General features: G+C 38.5%; 1 long non-coding RNA gene and 1 pseudogene across 1 annotated transcript in view; one reads left to right on the top strand and one right to left on the bottom strand.

Moving 5' to 3' along the window:
* Positions 1-18,552, top strand: part of LOC107128767 (uncharacterized) — a 134,447-nt gene that overhangs the window by 103,858 nt on the left and 12,037 nt on the right. The window lies entirely within an intron of this gene.
* Positions 10,051-13,288, bottom strand: LOC123573539 (flavin-containing monooxygenase 5-like; annotated as a pseudogene).

The following is an 18,552-nucleotide window of genomic DNA, read 5'->3' as shown; positions in this document are numbered from 1 at the left end:
GAAGGGTAGGATCTTTGTACCTGCTCCTAGAAGAACCCAACCTTTTTTCTTGGAACATGATCACAACAGATAAAGGTAGACTGTTTCTACTTAACTGTTATAAATCATTTCTGAAGGAGATCTGTCTCCAATTCCACCCTTTGGGGCTCTTTAGCATAAGAGAAGCTCCCTTGACAAATTTTGTCAGGAATCTGTGATGACAAAGCACTGCTCTCATTACCTAGGTGACGTGTTCCTTTCTCTGTTTATTAGGATTCTCCAAAGAGACAGAACCAACAGGAGATATGCACATATATAGATATAGGTAGATATAGGTATAGATAGGTGTATGAGAGGATATTTATTAGGGAAATTGGCTCACCTGACTGTGGAGGCTGAGAAGTTCCACAACAGGCCATCTGCAAGATGGAGACCCTGGGATGCTGGTAGCATTGTTCAGTGTAAGTCTGAAAGCCTCAAAACCCAAAAAACCAATGGTATTACTCTAAGGCCTGCGAACCTGGTGAGGGTCTGCTGGTGTAAGTCCTGGAGTCCAAAAGCTGGAGAACCTGGACTTCTGATATCCAAGGGCATAAGAAGTGTGTTCCGGCTCTAGGAGAGAGAGAGAAAAGAATTCGCCTTTCCTCTGCCTTTTGTCTAGTTGAGCTATAGGCAATTGGGTGGGGGCCACCCTCACTGAGGGTGGATCTTCCCCACTCAGTCCACCGACTCACATACCAAGCCTCTATGGAAACATTTCCACAGACACATCCAGAAACAATGCTTTATCAGCTCTCTAGGTATTACTTAATTTAGTCAAGTTCACATTTGAAATCAATCATTACAAGTCCTTCCATTGTCCACTTGGCACCTATACAGATCTCCTTAAACCATATTTAATCTCCAAAAAAGGCAATAAAAAAGTAATATTTCAGCCTAACATGATACAACTATCCTGTGCACAGCCAAAAATGTCCTAATACCTTTGCCAAAAGAGGAAGTAAAGTTCCTGGGTGTACTTACTCTTCTTCTGATATCACATAACTTAAATACTATGAAGTAAAATTAACAATGCTTAAATACTGATATAAAATCAATAAATCATATCATAAAGACAAAAGACGAATGAAACAAAGATATTTGCTTAAAATATGTATATATGCAATACATAAAAATGTATTCTTAACAAAAGAGGGAGAAAATGCTCATGACAATTACAGTTCTCATTTCTGTAACTGGTTGTGTGGTCATAGGTAGTATTTACAGCTATCTTCTGCAACCCGTTCTGTATTTCCTTTGCCTTCAGCAAGCACCTCAGCTGGCCATGGTTCTTTACCTGGTAGGGTGACCCAAACCTTTCCTGAAGAATTTGGACCATTTGTAGTCTTGCCTGGATTGGGTTGTTGTGATTTTCCTTTCACTTTAATCACAGGGCATAGTAATACTAAGAGATTCCCTAAGGGATCTCCTATAATCCAGACATACTCTTTCTTAACTCCAATTTCTTTTTGGAGGTTTGGATCAATCACTCCAGCCAACACTTTAACTCCCTTTGTAGCCTGTTGGCATAGATACATGAGAAGCCAAAATGACTGGGTGGCAGTCTTAACTTCCAGTTCAGTGTAGTCATTGTTGTATTTCTTTCCAGGGCTAAGATCTGTAAGCCAGCAGGGCATGAAGTTGCAAGAACAGGAATTTTTGTTAGTGGTCTAGTATGAGTAATGGTGAGTTGTCTCACTTCCATTTTTTCCCTTTGATGCTTGGACCTGTGAATCTTGGCTGTAAGATAAATAGGTCCATACATTTGATGCTGATTCAGAGTGTATACAGCCTTCTAGAGAACTTTGCTCCAGCCCTGCAAAGTATCGTCACCTAGCTGGCACTAACTGTGACTTTGAGAAACCATTGCACTGTTCTGTGAAGCCTACTGCTTCAGGATGATGGGGTACGTGGTAAGATCAGTGGATTCCATGAGCATGAACCCTTCTCCCAAAAAAGAGCATGGCATACTTCTTTGGCTGTGAAATGAGTTCCTTGGTCAGAAGCAATGCTGTGTGGAATACCATGATGGAGGATAAGGCATTCCATAAGTCTGCAAATAGTAGTTTTGACACAAGCATTGTGCGCAAGGAAGACAAAGTTGTATTGAGAGTGACTATTCCAATAAGGACAAAACACTGCTCCTTCCATGATGGAAGTAGTCCAATGTTATCAACCTACCATGACGTAGCTGACTGATCACCCCAGGAAATGGTGCCATGTCAGAGGCTCAGTGTTGGTCTCTGCTCCTGGCAGATTGAATACTCAGTAATTAAGGTAGCCAGGTCATTGTTGATAAGTGAAAGTTCATGTCGCTGAAACCATGCATAATCTCCATCCTTCCAGCTTGACTACTTTGTTCAGTGACATTGGATGTAACCAATCAAGGTCATTATGTTCCTTAATTTTCCACAAATGTTTGAAAGTATTATATAAAGGGTTATCAAGTTCCTTGCCTCTTATAAGTGGTTGATTAAGAGTGTCAAATACATGCTGGCTCACACCTGTAATCCCAGCACTTTGGGAGGCGAAGATGGGCAGATCACATGAGGTCAGGAGTTCAAGACCAGCCTGGCCAACATGTTGAAACCCTGTCTTTACCAAAAAATAAAAAACACAAACACAAAAATTAGCCAGGTGTGGTGGCTCACACCTGTAGTCTTAGCTACTCAGGAGGCTGAGGCACGAGAATCACTTGAACCTAGGAAATGGAGGTTGCAGGGAGCTGAGATTGTGCCACTGCACTCCCACCTGGGCAACAGAGTGAGACCCTCTCTCTCTCAAAAAAAAGCAGTATCAAATACAGTTCTTTTGCATAGCTCTATAATAGCTTACACCACGGACTATTAGTACTTTCTGTACTATTAGGAGTAGAGTCCTTAGCATTTTTAGGTCTAATCAGATTAGAGAACTAGTTCCAGAAACTCCAAAACCAGTGTAGGAAACTCATCCTTAAAATTCTATTCCTCCAGAACCACTCTTGGTACCAAAATCTGTATTAGTCAGTGTTCTCTAGAGAGAGAGAACCAATAGAATAGGTTCTCTATATCTATATAGGTATAGATATAGATACAGTCATAGATACAGATATAGGCATATGAGAAGGGATTTATTGGAGGAATTGGTTCACCTAATTATGGTGGTTGAGAAGTCCCACAACAGTCTGCAAATGAAAGACCCTGGGATGCTGGTAGCATGGCTCTGTACAAGTCTGAAAGCCCCTGACCAGGGAGGATGATGATCTAATTCTTATTCTGGGGCCAAAGGCCTGAGAAACCAGGGGTCCACTGGTATAAGTTCTGAAGTCCAAAGCCTGAAGAAGCTTGATTTATGATGTCTAAGGGTGGATGAAGTGTGTCTGAGTTCCAAGAGAGAGGGAAAAGAATTTGCCTTTTCTCTGCCTTTTTGTTGTATCTGGGCCCCCAGCCAATTGGATGTGGCCCACCCACATTGAGGGTGGAGCTTCTCCACTGGGTCCACCAACTCATAGGCCAATCTTCTATGGAAACATCTCCACAGACACATCCAGAAGTAATGCTTTCCCAGTTCTCTACATATTCCTTAATCCAGTCAAGGTGACACCTAAAATTAACTATCGCACCTTATTAGGAGAAATTTGTGAAATTAAGGATCCACATAATCATCATGGACTACACATTGTTTCATTAGTTCTGGGTGTAGCAGTAGACTCTAGTGGAAAATATGTTAGACATTCACTTTCTGCCAATATACAACAGCTCACTGTAAAAGTGATGAAGGAATATTGTCTGGACTATATGGATAAAAGTTTTCAATGCCCTTGGTCCACAGTCATCTGAGAGGGCTATTTCAAAGTGTTTTATTTTTATCCTTAACAGAGATGTATAAAATCAGCAATCAAAAGATGTGATTCTGTGCACTTAAAGGTCTTTCATGGGTGAAGGTTTTATGCAGTATTTAAATATCATCTTGATCTTTGAATTGCCTCATTGTTTGTTTCCCTAAATTATGAAGGAAAATATATTCTCAGGGCTCTTTTGCCTCTCTTCATATCCCTTAGAATAGATTAATAAATGGAGGAAAGTTGGTATTTTTTATTTACTTATTTTTTTATTATACTTTAAGTTCTGGGGTACATGTGCACAACCTGCAGGTTTGTTACATATGTATACATGTGCCATGTTGGTGTGCTGCACCCATTAACTCATCATTTACTGCAGGACATAGGCATGGGCAAGGACTTCATGTCTAAAACACCAAAAGCAATGGCAACAAAAGCCAAAATTGACAAATGGGATCTAATTAAACTGAAGAGCTTCTGCACAGCAAAAGAAACTACCATCAGAGTGAACAGGCAACCTACAGAAAGGGAGACAATTTTTGCAATCTACTCATCTGAGAAAGTTGGTATTTTTAATGTACACCTACAAAATGTCTTTTTTTTTCTCTCTCTCTATTAGTCCTGTTTATCTATTGCATACTGTGAACAGGTATGTTTTCTGAAGGGTTGCCGGGTCCCAGACCTCCTAGATTCTCAGGTGATTAAGATCCTGGCAGGGTACTAAAATTCCACCATGACCTGGGAATGCACTGCTACCCACTTCCAGCTGTCAGGACTCAGGAAACAGTAACAACAAAACTCCCCGAGCCCTACCCAGTCTCTGATAAATTGAAGGCATAGGCCAGAGTCGGTGTGATGGAAAACTGTAAAACCCAAAGTGATTATTTTCAGAACCTCTGAATTCACGTTTCTGTCTGCTTCTTCTCTATACCATCCTTTCATTTCTTTCCACCTGACCTGTGTAAGTGACCTTCACACTCTTTCCCTTATGACCTTACTGAAAAATTCTTTTAGAAAAATATCAGGTTAACGTATTCACATTATGCCTGAAGTTTCAAAATTGTATTAAGGGAAATCTCTTTGGAAGATGTTAATAGCTGCAAAAACGTGAAGTCATTTTTTTAAACTTTTAAGTTCAGGGGTACAAGTGCAGGTTTGTTATATAGGTAAATTGTGTCATGGGGGTTTGTTGTACAGATTATTTTATCATCCAGGTATTAAGCCAAGTACCCAGTAGTTATTTTTCCTGATCTTCTCCCTCTTCCCACCCTCCACTCTCCAATAGGCCCTAGAATGTGGTGTTCCCCTCTTTGTGTCCACCTGTTTTCCCCAGTTAGCTCCCAATTATAAGTGAGAACATGTGGTATTTGGTTTTCTGTTCCTGTGTTAGTTTGCTAAGGATAATGGGCTCTAGCTCCATCCATATTACTGCAAAGGACATGATCTCATTCCTTTTCAAGGCTGCATAGTAGTCCATGGTGTATATGTACCACATTTATCCAGTCTACCACCGATGGGCATTTAGGTTGATTCCATGTCTTTGCTATTGTGAATACCGCTGCGATGAACATACAGGAGCATGTGTCTTTATGATAAAACAATTTATATTCCTTTGCATATATGCCCAGAAATATAGCCAAGTCTTTTTCTGAGCAAATAAGTTATTTCTAAAAAGTTATAGAAAACTATATACCCAAGGCTTGTTTACCCAAGCCTTTAATGAGGGATTAAATGGTCTCAAAGATGGGGCTTTACTATGCCATACACCCCAACTTCTGGATCCAATAACCTGTTATCTTATGTATGGTTCCCATCTTTAAAGATATGTTTACATAGAGAATCAGTAAAGCTACTGATCCACAGTGGTGATTAGACGGTAGCATTTTCATAACTTGCTAGGGATCACTTTATAATTCCATCATTTCAATTTAAAGTACTCTAGAATAAATTCTCCAGAGTGCAGTTTGGGAAATTCGATACAAAAGTGTAAATTATGATTGGGGTTTAAATCGGTATATTCGTTTTATATATGCTGCTGTAACAAATCGCCACAAATTTAGCAGAGGGTCTAGAACAGAATTCATTTTCTCACCTTTTTCAGCTGTAAAAGGCTGGTTCCAGCATCACATCACCTTCTCTCATTCAACTTCCTTCCTCTCTCTTTTAAGAATCCTATGATTGCTTTGGACCCACCTGAATAATCCAGGATAATCTCCCCATCCCCAAATCCTTAACTTAATCACAAAAAGTCCTTTTTGCAATGTAAAGTAACATAGCCACAGGTTTCAATGATTAGAATGTAAATGTCTTTAGGTGGCCATTATTCAGACTGCCACAACTGGGGTTGGGAGGTCTTTGCCTGATAATGAAAGAGAGACTTAACAAATGAAAAGTTGAATGGTAACATTTTAGAAATTAGACAGCTGTTGAGAAAGATATTTTGTGGGTAGAATTGGTACCATGATTACCTATAAAGTTCCTGGATCCTTATGTCCTAAATCACCAAGGACTGGGATTGCAGAAATTTCTCTGTTGATTCAGATCAAGAGTGAGAAGTGACTTATCCTCAGGCAGTGGAGGGACTCTGAGGGCTCCGGTGAGATACCTATGCTTTCCTACATTTGGATTCCCTAGAGATATCTTGAAGGTGTTGCTTTTTATCATGCTATTATTGGGTTTGAGAGTTTCATAAAGAATAATCTGAGTTATTTCAGATTTGTGAATTGTAAGACACGCATGGAAATAGCTAAAATACTTAATGTCTGTTTACAGATAAACCAGCTTTTTATTTTCATGCCAGCTAGACAAATGTGCTTATCCCATATCAATCCTAGAAGGGACTAAGTGCTTAAAGAAAAACTTGGGAGGGGGAGAGTGGGAGTAGGGAAGAACAGTGCTATGCATCAACCTGCTCATCTTTAGTTATGATGATTGGTTTCCAGGTTGCTCATTATCTAATTTTTCAAACAGCAAATACAGAATGTAAAGCATTTTGCATCACACTTATGCTGAATGCTTTGGGTAGTGATTCTTGGAACTTGGATGTAGGAATAACCTGGAAATACCCAAGAAAACCGTCCCAACAGGAAGAGAGGTTACCAGCTCTTTTCTGAATTTCCTGGCTTCTGGTTGTATGTCCCTGAGGTCGAATGCTGCAGAGTGTGCCTTGACCTCCACTTGTAAAATCATGTAGGCTTCCCCCTACTTCATTTACTTCTCTTTATGTTAATTCTCTACAGATTATTAAGACAAGGAATGTTCCGCTTAGGTATATCCACAATGAGAGGGTCAGGTTATGATATTTATCTGAGAGCTTAAGGAATCTGGCTTAGGTCCAGGGCTAGTATCCTTTGGTGTTTGGGGCAATAACCTAAATACCTTTATCAGTGCCTGAAAATGTTCAAGGCCCGGGCTTGGATTTAGGCCTGCAAGGGAAAACATGCAGCTGGCTGATATATCTTGATCAGGAAAGAGAAAAAAGTAGGGGAAACTGAGGAATCCTACATAAGAGTACATGTGGCCGGGCGCGGTGGCTCAAGCCTGTAATCCCAGCACTTTGGGAGGCCGAGACGGGCGGATCACGAGGTCAGGAGATCGAGACCATCCTGGCTAACACAATGAAACCCCGTCTCCACTAAAAATGGTGGCGGCGCCTGTAGTCCCAGCTACTCGGGAGGCTGAGGCAGGAGAATGGCGGGAACCCGGGAGGCGGAGCTTGCAGTGAGCCGAGATCGCGCCACTGCACTCCAGCCTGGGTGACAGAGCGAGACTCCGCCTCAAAAAAAAAAAAAAAAAAAAAAAGAGTACATGTATGTGATTGGGTATATTTGTGTGTGTGTGTCCATAATCCACCCTGGAATTCAGGATGGTAAATTCAGGATCATAAATCATCCTGGTTTCTTTTCAATCTGAAAAAAATTATTCTGTTATTTATTTAAGCATCAAGTCTTCTCCACCTATTCCAATTTCTCTTAACCTATCCAGTAACCATTTTTCCTTCCATTTATCTAGTCTTGTCTTTAGTTGCCAAATGATATTCTTAAGCTCTGAATAATATTTCTTGTGGCAGTTGAATCCCCCTTAAGATCTCTTCCTATTCCAATGCAAGTTGACTTCTTTTTCCTCCTCCATTTCCCTAGCTAGGCATGTGCTCTGATTTTCTGACTCTTTTCTCTGGATACCGATTCATTTACATGGGATGGTAGATTTTTGATGGCTCATTGGGGCTGATGTCTGGTTATCAGAATGCTCCTTGTGGTGGCTGTTCTGCAGGTGGTAAAAGGTGAAGAGGACCACTTCTTTGGGTCCAAGATATAGAAACCAGTAATGCATTCTCTTGCTGATGTACATAGAGAAGGCCTTCCTGTCCCCTCATTTTCAGTCCTTTCCTGGCCTCAGGAAGGACTCAACCTACTCCTTCATATTTTTCTTAATCTGTGCAGTGCTAGGGCCAGGCATTCTTCATGAAGGGCTGACTTTGACGTTTACCAAAGTCCATACCAAGTTCTTTCCAAAATCTGCCACTCTCCCATTCTCACCTTGGAGATTCCTGAAGCTGTTCTCCAGGCACTTGTCTGACCGGTTTAGGTGCAATAACATATATTATGTACATCATAATATAAGTGATTTATATTAGCAAGTGTATGAGATTAATTGACCGAAATAAATGTTAATTGCCAGAAGCTGAACTGTCTTTAAGGTAACTTCCCTTTTACACATACACATAATTGCATAAAGTAAGACCCCTTGGTGATCACCTGTGCTGAGGCTGCAGGCCATAGTATGCATGATTAAATCTTGAGTTCATTATTTTCTCTAGCTGGTTATTTATTTATGTTGTAGTTAATATTTTCTGGAGAAAACTATTGAACCGAGTGAAAAGTGAATTATCCATGGGATACCCATTATCCCAAACATGGTATAAAATCCATGATCCACGTCTAGTACTGAAGAATACCTGAGGGAGGCAGAGATAGAGCAAACCAGTGAAGGAGAGAGAGAGGGAGAACATTTTACATGATATTATTTTTATTCATATGCTACTCATTGCGCAGATTTAACAGTGTTGGCTACTGAGGATTAGGTAGTAAAATACTACACAGTGGTTGCTATGCTGTGCTTGACCAGACCTGTCTACTGATTTCCAGTTAAAGGCTGTGTCTATGACAACAAATTTCTGAATGAAAAATAGAAAATTGTATTCACTAGTTTACAAGTTTCTGATTTACTATTTTAAAATTCTTTCTTGGACATAGACATAGCTATGCTTCATATATAAATAAGGATTTAAATTTAGAAGCGATTATCATCATATTAACTACTATAGACTTCCACTATATTGTATGCATCAAAACAAAGATACAAACATTAAAAACTTTAATACATCAGATCGTTCAGGATTAGCATCCTGCTTAACTGAACGTAACCAGAATCACTCTTCAAATCTTTCTATAATGTATTTGTAAACTTGTCTGCATGCTGATAAAATTAGGAAATATATTAAGTTGTTTGATTATAGGTGCTTTTGCAGTCTTGAGGATGTTGAATCTCAGTTCCTCCTGGTCAAATCTGTGAAGTACAAAATAGATTAGATGGGCGCTAGTGACCAAACATTTACCTTTTTAAATGCTTATTAAATTTTTAAAAATAAACTAAACTTTTAGTAATTCACTTAGTAATTTCTTCTAAAAACTAATGATTAATGATAACAAATAAAGACAAATAAGTAATGAAAATCAGGATATCTGAATATCCTCATAGGTAGGGTGCTTTATTAATTAAGGCTTTATTAAATGTGGCCAATGATCCTGAATGTGAAAGTTATCTCATTTTTTTAATAAACTCTGAGTGTTATTAATTTTTTAAGAGAAGAAATAATATTGAATAATCAAGCATAAATGAAAGTCTTAGATAACTTGGTTTTGCATGAAATAAACTATGTCTAAAGCAAAATTTAATATTTTATCTTTCCTCATCATTAGAGTATAACACTTTAGTTAAAGAGAATTATATATTTATCATCATCATTAACTCTTTTCTGTTTTCTATTATTTAATTCTACCACCAAAATCTACTGATTCCAGATAGATTTGCAATTTCTTATCTTTACTACTATTTGAAGTCTGTTTCAGGACCAAAGCACTGCTGTGGTAGTAAAAAAGTCAGATTAATTATCTAACATTTTCTTTAATCTATGCTAATATTTTACTGAATTGGCTCAATTAATAGTAATTTGTTTACATGTATTTTTCCACTGTGAATATGAAGGATTTATTTTGCATTTATCCTCTGCGCCCCATGAATGTAAACACCTTGAGGCCAGGGTCCATAGATTTCACTTTCTTCTCTGGTCCTTCACAGACTAAACCTACATTCTGAATGGCACCTATAAATGCAGAGATTTCCATTAGTGAAAGTTGTGTTTCCATTAGTGAAGTTGTTCAAAACAAACAAACCTGTTTTGCTACACAACTGAGCTCCACCGCAACATCCACTCCAGAATTTCCGGTGCCAATCACTATGATTCTTTCCCCTGAAAAGTCCTCAGGACTTTTGTATTCCCAACTATGGAAATAACAGCCTTCAAACTTCTCAATGCCTGTGACGGAAGAACATTTCTCATTATTAGGGGTATTTTTCACATTGCTAACTCAACACATAGAAAGTTATATTCTGGTTCATTTGGAAGAGCAACACTTTGAGTCTGGGTTAGCTATATGGAACATCACCCTATGTCCTAAAAATGTAATTTTATATTTCACAGAGCTTAGGAAAGCAGGGAGTAAACTCAGACTTACAACCCACACACGCTAAATATAGACTAGTGGCCATATAAAGTATTTAGCAAATAGTAGATCTATCTGTCTTGGACCTATTCCAAATTGAAAGTTTCACAACAATTTCACTATGATCTAATTTATTCATGATTACATTGTCCTCTGCATTCTTAGGCAAAATGATGAAGCTGGAAACTGGTTGTTGTTTTGTTTTGTTTCATTATTTTCTGAGGAAGTATAGGGCCTTTCTTCATCAACTTGACATCTTCTCTTCCTTCCAAGTGCCTAATGCCCTCATGTGGTCCCTGGCTCTGCTGAGAGCTTCAGAACAGCCGTAATCTGTGTCTGGCATTCTCATACATTGTCTCGCTCTAGGCATGTTTGTATCTCTGTCCCCTGACACTTATTAAAATATATATATGTCCCAAAAGTGTCTCTGTAGGGTGTGTCTCTCAGCCAGGAAGCAAGTCAAAAAGAAGCTGATACGTATATTACAGTTATTAATATAATCTATATATTTTGTTATAATTATATAATAATTTCCAGACTACATTGCATTTTAACATTTAGAAAATCAGGTCTTTTTATTTTACAAATGTTTGTGTTGGTGTGCAAACACAGAAAGGTCAGGTATTTGTCATACATGACTCAGCTAGTCAGTTGGACAACCAAAATTCAAGTTTAAGTCCTTTCATTTTCATCTAGGACTCTTCTATTTTCAGTTTGCCTCAGCCACCAAAGAATTTCTTATGATGGCTTGTTAGACATCATGGAAAGGCACTGAGATATCGAGTATTTCTTGATTGACTTCTGATAGCAATTGATGTAAAGGGAGGGGAAAAGGATCAGAAGTAAAGGGAGAGGCTTTAGTTAGAGGGGATAGGGAAGCTTTTTTGTTTTGTTTTGTTTTCAAGTAATAGTCTCATTTGAGATGGGCACCATTTTACCAAACGGAATTCAAAGGAATTTACCAAACAGTAAGCTGCTAGTGTGTTTTTATCAAGCAATGAAAACCAGTGATAAATGAATGTTATTTAAAATTTTGTCCCATACTCTAAAATTTTTAAGTTTGTGGATTTGCCAGCTTTTTGCTTGCTTTGCTTGCCATTTGCCCCTTATTTTTAGTAATTCCACTTTCTCTGAAAGGAAGTGAGATCAGATGAATGGACACAAAACTAAAACCAGTTGAAAGTGGGCCAGGACTAATTGTTATCATTAATTAGAAGCTATTTAAAACTATAGAAAGTAAAAAACAGATGTGTGTTTGCCTATTTTTGTTGTCTAGTATTGTCCTGTTAACATAAATATTGGGTATTTAGTTGTTTGTTATTGAATGTGACCAGAGACTAGTAATAAAGTTCGTGCTCAATCATTTTGCTCTGTGGGATATCTGGAAAGTACTCTTTTACCAAACAGATTCTTAGTAACATACCTGGGAAGGACTGAAGTGGTAAGTAGGGATCTGTGTGGTGTACACTGCAGACTAAGACCCCATCAAAGACCAAAGTCTCTTGCTTCTCTTCAGTCTCCACAACAACATCTCATTGTCCATTGACAGAAAAATCTGGGTGCTTCCTCACACTTTGCACTTTGGTCTGAGAACAAGGGCAAAACATAGGTGATACACTATCACAGTTCTCAGTTTTAATCCCTCCTCCCCCAAACCCCATGAGTCTGAGTAATACAACTTATCTGAGACTCTTCTATCTTCATCAGAGGCATTTGCTCTCACTTTAGTTCCCACTCCCACAGTGACTGCCTTTGCCGTGTGTGCATTTTCAAGATATTACAGGTATTTTATTTAAAAATCCAATTTTCCATAGAAATAGAAATAGTTAATACTTAACAGTGAAAAAACAGAGGAGTGACTGAAGCTGCAAGAGAAATATCCTTCCAGGATGACTTCCACATGCAAGAGACTAATATTCCTTATATTTTTCATATTTTAGCACAAACTTATTCAGTTTCCCTGCACTTGGCTTTTGAGTTTCAGATAGGAATTAATATTCCACCATGACTATAGAGATGGATTTTTAAGTGTGAGTTGGGGGTCATGGTGGTAGATTATGGGAACTACATGGATCTGAAAAAACGTCTTCCTTGTGTTGCTTATATGACCTTCCCTTCATTCTTATTCTACATACACACAATATAATATGGCTCAATTACTACTGCCACTATTCTAAGTCCTTCAACAGTTGAATTTAAGGCTGACAGAAAGGACCCTTACAATGCCACACCAAAGTCTTATTAGAATAGGTTCTGTTGGGCAAAATTCTTCAACCTTATATTCAAGTGAAATATTCAAAACATTACTTCTTTATAAGGGGTGATTTTCTAGGGTGGAAGCTCGCTGATGATCTCTTTCTCTGATCGTACCAGAAGATGCCAAATATAGCTCATGTGTGTACAATTGAGTGTGTCTGCACACATACATGCACACGCAGACACACACACACACACACACACATTGACTATGCAATGATTCACTTAGATTTTACCTTAAAACCAATGTAATCGAGGAGGCCAAAGTGTGTGGCATGCATCCTGAAGTAGTCCTGAGTTTGGAGCTGTGCATGTACTTGGGAAAATTATCAGGGACACGGAAGTCACTGAAGCACATCATCTCCTTGGAAGTATTGATGGTCACAGATTACTTGTAAATACTAGGCATTTTCTCTGAAGTATTTTTCTACAGGAGAAAGATTCTCTTAATAAAATAAACTTTACAATAACAAGAGAATCTAAATAAAATATTTTAGAGAAGAAAAGTAATTGGGAATAATAAAGAACATTGCCTTTTACTTTTCCATGAACATTTTCTCTCTTCTGTCCATATCTACTAGAGAAAGAAGTTACTCTGAGTCAACAATAGGCTTATGTCTGATTGCTCAATAGAAATGACAGAAGTCAGGAAGACTGGAATGTTATCTTTAAAATACTGAAATAAACTTCAATACCAGTGAAAATACCCATCAAAAATGAAAGTGAAATAAACCTGCATTCAGACAAACAAAAACTGAGAGAATTTGTTGCCAGCAATCCCACACTATGAGACACATGCAAGGAAGTTCCTCAGGCTAAATGGGAATAAACAAAGATGGAACCATGAAATACTGGAAGAAATGAAAACCCTAGGAATCATGAATATGTGGATAAACATAAAAATATTGACTAAAACATTAGTAATAGGCCGGGCGCGGTGGCTCAAGCCTGTAATCCCAGCACTTTGGGAGGCCGAGACGGGCGGATCACGAGGTCAGGAGATCGAGACCATCCTGGCTAACACAGTGAAACCCTGTCTCTACTAAAAATACAAAAAACTTAGCCGGGCGAGGTGGCAGGCGCCTGTAGTCCCAGCTACTCGGGAGGCTGAGGCAGGAGAATGGTGTGAACCCGGGAGGCGGAGCTTGCAGTGAGCTGAGATCCGGCCACTGCACTCCAGCCTGGGTGACAGAGCGAGACTCCGTCTCAAAAAAAAAAAACAACAACATTAGTAATAGTAATATCTTGTGGAGTTTATAAAATATTCAAGTAAAATACATAATAACACAAGGGTCAGAAAACGGGGCTAAACTGTTATAAGATCTTTGCCTTCTTCAGGTAGAAAGCAATAAGACAAGGATATGCATTAAAATTAAAAAGGATAATTCAAAAATGGATATCTAAATAATTAATGTACAAAAAAAAAATGAGTAAAACCAAAAGAAAGAAGGAAATCAAGAGTAAAGAAACAAGAAGGATATAAAACAAATCAAAAGCATACCAGATAGTAAATTAAAACCCAATATATTCATGCTTTATTATATGTAAGCACTCCAATTAAAACAAAAAATAAAATACCAGACAAAACCTCTTTATTTTATTTACAAGAGACAAAAGGCAACTGGAGTGGCTACATTAGACAAATTAGATATCGTGGAACTATTAGACATAAAGAGAAAGAAATAATAATATAAATGTCAATTCTACAGGAAGATATTAAAATCTTAAATTCAAATGCACCTAATAACATAATTTCAAAATATGTAAAGTAAAAATTAACAGAATCAAATGGAGAAACTAATATACAAAGTTTTTCTAGGAGAAACTCATGAAGAAACTCATATACAGAGGTGGTGGGGCAGGACTCAAGCACATGTGGAGCTCAGAGGGTTAGGTATAGTGGAGCATGGCTGGAGCACCCATCTCCCAAGGCTCAACTATGTTCCTCTAGGAGACTTTAGCTTTAGGGTGACTTTGGACCTGGACAAAGCAGGGTGGTCTTGCCTGTGGGATGAAGACAGTCTGATCTGCATACCCCTGTCTGCTGGCCTCACCTGGGGCCCCAGCCTGGCTACACCCGCTGGCAGTGCAACCACGGATGCCCAGCTGGGGTGCTTCCCAGTGCTTTAATCATAGCTCCTTCTTGGGCTGTCTGCATTTAACTATAGAAGAATTCCAGCAGAGAGCCAGCCTTCCCCCACCAACACACAAGTGCACCCCACTACCCCATCCCTGCTAACACCCCACCCCATGATGCCAGGCCACACCTCCCATCCCCCTCCTCGCTGACACCCCACCAGGTCACCCCTGCAGGATGGATGTGCTCATGGGCACTGGCAATCCTGTTTTTATGAGTGCCACGCCTCTACTGCTGCGACCGCTGCTGGTAGTAGGTAGTGCTAGCACAGATGACGGCAACCGCTCCCCTTCCAGCACCCTCCCCAGCTGATGCGCTGCTGCAGCTGGCTAGCACATGCAAGTGAGCATGGATCCCACTGCCCCACCTTGAAGAGGTACTTTGACCCACACTCCCCCATTGGAGTGTTATGGCCAGTGGACCAGGAGCACCTTGGCCCCTCCAGTGCAGCAGGATCCTAACATCAGAGAACAAAGCTGGGGCTGGTACCAGTCCCCCAGTTAGAGGACACAGTCTGGAATACTGAGCTGAGTTTTGGGTCCCTAAAATCTTTTAGAAATGAAGCCAGTCAACTGAACCCATCTTATCCCACAATCAAATTCCCAAGGGCATCAAAGAAGATTAAAGCAAAAAACCTCACCCAAAGGACAGCAGCTTCAAAGACTGAAGCAATATCAACCCACACAGATAAGAAAAGACCAGCACAAGAATTTTAGCAACTCAAAAAGCAGTGTGCCTTCTTTCCTCCAAAGAACCACATTAGTTTCCCAGCAATGGTTCTTAACCAAGCTAAAATAGGTAAAAATGACAGACCTAGAACTCAGAATGTGGAAGAAACAAAAATCATTGAGATTCAGAAGAAAGTCAAAACCCAATCTAAGAAATCTAAGAAATACAATAAAATGATACAGGAGCTGAAAGACAAAATGGTCATTTTAAGAAAGAACAAAACTGTTTGGACAGAGCTGAAAACTCACTTCAAGAATTTCATAATACAATTGCAAGTATTAACAGCATAATAGACCAAGCTAAGGAAAGAATCTCGGAGCTTGAAGATCAATGAACACAGTCAGAAAAAAATAAAGAAAAAAGAACAAAAATAAAAGAACAAAACCTTCTAGAAATATGGGATTATGTAAACAGACCAAATCTATGACTCACTGGAATCCCTGAAAGAGAGGGAGAGAAAACAAGCAACTTAGAAAGCATTTGAGGATATCCTTCATGAAAATTTCTCCAACCTTGCTAGAGAGGCTAACATTCAAATTCAGGAAATGTAGAGAGTCCCTGTAAGATACTATACAAGACCACCATCCCAAAGACACATAGTCATTAGATTCTCAAAGGATGAAATGAAAGAAAAAAATGTTAAAGGCAGCTAGAGAGAAGGGATAGGTCACCTACAAAGGAAACCTTATCAAGCTAACAGTGGACACTTCAGCAGAAACCCTACAATCCAGAAGAGATTGGAGGCCTGTATACAGCATTCTTTCTTTTTTTTTTTTTTTTTGAGACAGAACCTTGCTCTGTTGACCAGGCTGGAGTGCAATTTCCACCTCCCAGGTTCAAGTGATTCTCCTGCCTTAGCCTCATGAGTAGCTGGGATTACAAGTATGTGCAATCATGCCCAGCTAAGTTTTAGATTTTTAGTAGAGATGGGGCTTCACCATGTTGGCCAGGCTTGTCTCAAACTCCTGACCTCAGGTGATCCACCTGCCTCAGCCTCCCAAAGTGCTGGGATTACAGGAGTGAGCCACCGTGCCTGGCCTTATATTCAGCGTTCTTAAAGAAAAGAAAACAAATTCCAACCAAGAATTTCATATCTAGCCAAATTAAGCTTCATAAGTGAATGAGAAATGAGATCTTTTTCAGAGAAGTAAATGCCAGGGGATTTTGTTACCACCAGACTTCTCTTACAAGAGATCCTTTAGGGAGTGTTAATTATGGAAAGGAGATACTGTTAATGGTTACCACAAAACACACTTAAGTACATAGACCATTGATACTATAAAGCAACAATACAATCAAGTCTGCATAATAATCATCTAATAGCTCATTGACAACAGGACCAAATCTGTACGTATCAATGTTAACCTTGAATGTAAGTGGATTAAATGCTCCAATTAAAAGGCACAGAGTGGCATGCATCTTGGATAAAGAAGCAAGACCCAATTGTATGCTGTCTTCATCCATTTCATAAGCAATGACACCCATAGGCTCAAAGTAAAGGGATGGAGAAAAATCTACTATAGTTTGTATATCTGTCCCCACACAAATCTCATGTTGAATTGCAATCCCCAGTATTGGAAGTGGGGTCCAGGACCATGAGGGTAGATTTCTTATGAATGGTTGAGCACCATCTCCCTGGTGCTGTCCTTGCAATAGTGAGTAAGTTCTAAGGAGATCTGGCTGTTTAAAAGTGTGTGGAACCTCCTTCTCTCTCTTGCTCCCGCTCCCACCATGTGGGAGGCTTGCTCCTGCTTCACCCTTTGCCATGAGTAAAATAAATAATCTGTCTACCAAATCCCTGTGACATGCAATTTACCTCTGTAACAAACATGCACATGTACTGCTGAATCCAAAATATTTTTTTTAAAAAACAACCTAGATGAACAATAAAATAAACACAAAAATGAAGAAAAAGAAAATAATAAAAATATAAGCTGAAATCATTGAAATACAAATTAAATGAACAGTACACAGCATGATAATGTTTGTTATTTTAGAGGATTAAGAAAATTAATAAATCCCTAGCAAGATTATCCCCAAAAAGAGAAAACATAAATTGTCAATATTAGGAATAAAAATAAAATAACACTATAGAATCTAAACATAGTAAAAAATATTTAAAGAGGTTATTATGAATAATACCCCTTAAACTGTTGACTTAGAAAAAAGGACAAATTCCTTGAAAAACAATACTTACCAATCTGACATGAAAAGAAAAAGAAAAATTGAAATCCTTATATCTGTTGAATTTGTCATTAAAAAGCTTCTTACAAAGAAAACTGGCTCAGATGGTTTCACTGTTGAATTCTTCTGAACATTTAAAGAAAATAAAATAATACCAATTGAACAGAAATTATTTAAGAAAATAGAAGAAACAGAAACACTTCTGAACTCATTTCATAATCTTGAGTTAGAATAACCTTGATATCAAACCTGAGATAGACATTATAAGAGGGGAAAATTATTAATATAAGGTCTCACAAACATTGATGAAAATTATATTTTAGCAAGTTAAAAATATCAGAAAAAAATTGTGAATCTAATCTAGCAATGACTAAAAATATTTTCAAATGACCAAGTAGGTTTTTCTGAAAACAAAAATTTATTTTATCATCTGAATATTAATCTATAAAATGTGTTGCACTAACATAGCAATGCTAATTATTGAGATGTTGATCTCAGGTGATGCAGAAAAATCATTTTATAAATGTTAACGTATGTTTGTGACTTTAAAAAACTCTCCACAAACTATTTATAGATGGAAATTTTCTTAATCTACAAAAAATCTTAGCTAACATCGTGCTTAC

This window comes from Macaca fascicularis, chromosome 1, assembly GCF_037993035.2.
Source record: "Macaca fascicularis isolate 582-1 chromosome 1, T2T-MFA8v1.1".
Lineage (NCBI taxonomy): Eukaryota > Metazoa > Chordata > Mammalia > Primates > Cercopithecidae > Macaca > Macaca fascicularis.
The sequence above is the reverse complement of the archived record's forward strand: the minus strand, read 5'-3'. Positions and strand labels throughout refer to the sequence as shown.